A 3,273-nucleotide genomic window follows, 5' to 3' on the forward strand; every position below is an offset into this window, starting at 1 on the left:
ATTTCAAAATATAAATGCAGAAAAAAAAGGAGAAAAATGTGGAACAATTTTTGTTGAATGGCAATAGCATTAACAGTTATTTACAATTAAAATGTGGAAAAAAAAACTTAATTTTTTTTATAAACAAAAAGATAAAAATAAATTGACACACGCGTTAGCATGTGTTAAGAGGCTAGTAAGCAGAATATAAAGTGAAAATAAATTAGTTATCATTGTATTATAGAAAAACATAAACGTATTTAACCATTTAAATTAGTTATCATTGTATTATAGAAAAACATAAACGTATTTAACCATTTAATGGTCAAATTTTTTGTAGTTAGAATTAAGAAATATTTTCCTCATTTCCTTTTAGAATTATAGTTAGTCTTAGTGGGTCATGCAACTTTGAAAGTTAAGATAACTCTTACATATCCATCCGCTACCACCCACGATGGGCAAATCTTCGCAACCCGAAAATTATAGTAACATGTAGTATAGATTACCTATATTCGAAACATCAGGCTCACTCAATGACATAACTATTATATACCAAAATCTTAAACTTAATACTAATAAATACATAATTATACTATAATCGCCGCGGGGCCAAAGCCACCTCCCGCCCCTTAAAGGATCCGCCCCTAGTCTCACTTATTCAAGCAAGCATAATCCTATGAACAATACCATAGTTTGTAGGCTCTAGAATTAGAGAAAATAAAATTCCTTCTTCTTGCCCTTAATTCGTCAGGGTCCCAAATACGAAAACCTACTTTTATAATTTTGGTCCATGGTTGGGCCCAATTAGCATCATTCTTCTTAGACACCCAGTCAAGCCACTTATTTGGCCTCATAAATGATTTGGGCAACTTATTATACTATATATGACTTCCCAACAATACTAGGCTCCCAATCTAATTTCGTGATCCTAGCTCCCGAAGCCTCTGTCAACGTTGACTTTGCATCAAGATTTACGGCGCTGATCATCAGCGTTTCTGCATCAATGACTATCGCATTCTCATGGAATTTTTCAAACACTCCAGATAAATATGTAGTATTGGAAGTAATAAATTATAAATGAAGCAACTTCTATCATTGAATTTGCACCGCTTAATTTGAACAGTTACAATTCTCACCGCTTAATCTAGATCGTTACATTCATGGTAAATTAATGGGTGAGATCCCACAATCCTATTCAAATAGTCCTTGTTGCCAAACATTGGATGACTTATCTTTCACTAGATAACCATGTCTAACGCAGTCTAATCCCCCTACCAAATGTGTCTTTTGTGATTTCTTAGGAATGGTAAAAGAATCTCACTATTTTATTATTTGGTTAAAAAGAAATCTCACTTGGTTACAAGGAACAAGTGTGAAAATTCAAAGATAATTAAGTAGGATATGGGAAGAATGGAGCACTTGATTGAGTTCATATTGATGATTTGGCATTAAGTTCGTATTGAGATGAGTATGTGGAAATTTTCGTGAAACTTTTCAAAAACTCGAGATAAATATGAAGTATTGGAATTAATGAATGAAACAACTTCAGCCATTGAATTTGCACCGTTTAATTTCAACAGTTATAATTCTCACCGCTTAATCTGAATCGTTGCATTCATGGTCGATTAATCTCCATCGTCATATTTGTATATATATGCTCACAGGAGGAAGAAGAGAGGCGAACTCTATAGTCTCTCATCCAAAGTCCAAACCCAGACGCATTTTTGTTTTGCAGTTGTTTATATCAGTGCAAATTTTTCGTCTAGTCGTTGGTATTCCCAATATAGGTCCCAGGTCTCGTAGCATTAACATCGTCATCGTCAGATCTCGGCTTTAGTTTTTCAATTACAAGGTACTAAACGACTTTAGTAATTCTGATCTACCGCCTTAACCACACATTTTGATTATCATGAAGTTTTGAATTGATGATTTAAATATAATCAGGAGGAGACGTTTGGAATGTACCCAGAGGGTGCTGCACCCAGATGTCTGCCCACGTGTCGACGAGACAGAGGTCACACATGAGATATCTGATACGTATAGGGTTGGGGTAAATACGGGGTTAGTATTTGAGGATTATGGTAAATACGGGGTAAGAGAATGTGGGTAAATACACAGATGTATTTTAGTTTGGATAAGATTTTATTTTTTCAGCAAACCTATATCTCTCTCCAAAAGAAAAAAAAATAGCAGGAGGTCGTTGGCTTTTAGTAAAATCATGGCCAGTCATGTTCACCGCCATAATCATGGCTTTTAGCAGAGGACGCGGTGTCTATCCTTATCGTTGATGTGGGGCTGGCTAGAATGCTGGATCGATCGAGCATAGAAGAGTAGCAGGTCGAAACTGTCGTAGAAAGAACCAGAAAGATGTTACTTGAATTTGGATCTGTTAGGCTGAAGAGTGGTTGGCCACCGATTCGATTGGTTCGTGGAGGCCTCGGCGGCAGACTCGCGGGATCACTTGGTGGTCTGGGAGACTGAGTCGGAGATTCGACGGAGGCGGAGGAGGTGGTGATGGTCTGCGATTTCTTGGCGAAAATCTTGGCTCCCTTCTACGGGTCTTCCATTGTTTCATCTCTTCGTATATAAATTTCGTTGATTTGGCGATTTCTACTTGGCTGCTAGCCTGCTACTCTGGTTCTAAAGGATTGGCACTTTGGCAGAGAAAGAACGATAGGCAGCCTATCATAGGCTGTGAAGCTATAGAAAACTCTTAGTGTTGCTATGCTTATTTAGATATTAGAAGGTCAATTTGCTAAATAATAATTGTGGCATAGTGGTAAAGCCACATATCTATTATCTTGGCAAGAGGTGTTCGAAACACCTGGACTACACTTGGTTAGAATTTTTTTAGTTTTTTCACTATTCTTTTCAACTTTTTGAAAAAAATTATCAGATTTTCTTTTAGTCTAGTTTTTAATTTTTTTTTTTTATATAATGAACAAGTAGAATACTTTTTTTTTGTTGGAAAATAATCATTATTATAAGAGGTTAACCTCACAAGTAATATACAATGGATATAAGTATCGTAGTAGACCCAAGTGGTTTATCTACAAACATGATGTCAAAAGCGCAATCCTACAAAACTCAAGGTGCGCTTGCTAGCCAAACATGTCAAACAAACAAGCAAGTATATATATCGTCTGATGTGATAAACATACTTAAATAAGTAGGCACGTTGTGGTTCGATTGAATTTACGAAATAAAAATTCGACCGTATGATGTGATAAGTATACTTAAATATGGATATAGAAAATATAGAAAAAAATTACACTTATTTTCGTACAACGTTTA

The sequence above is a fragment of the Fragaria vesca genome, linkage group LG3 (assembly GCF_000184155.1).
Source record: "Fragaria vesca subsp. vesca linkage group LG3, FraVesHawaii_1.0, whole genome shotgun sequence".
Taxonomy (NCBI): domain Eukaryota; kingdom Viridiplantae; phylum Streptophyta; class Magnoliopsida; order Rosales; family Rosaceae; genus Fragaria; species Fragaria vesca.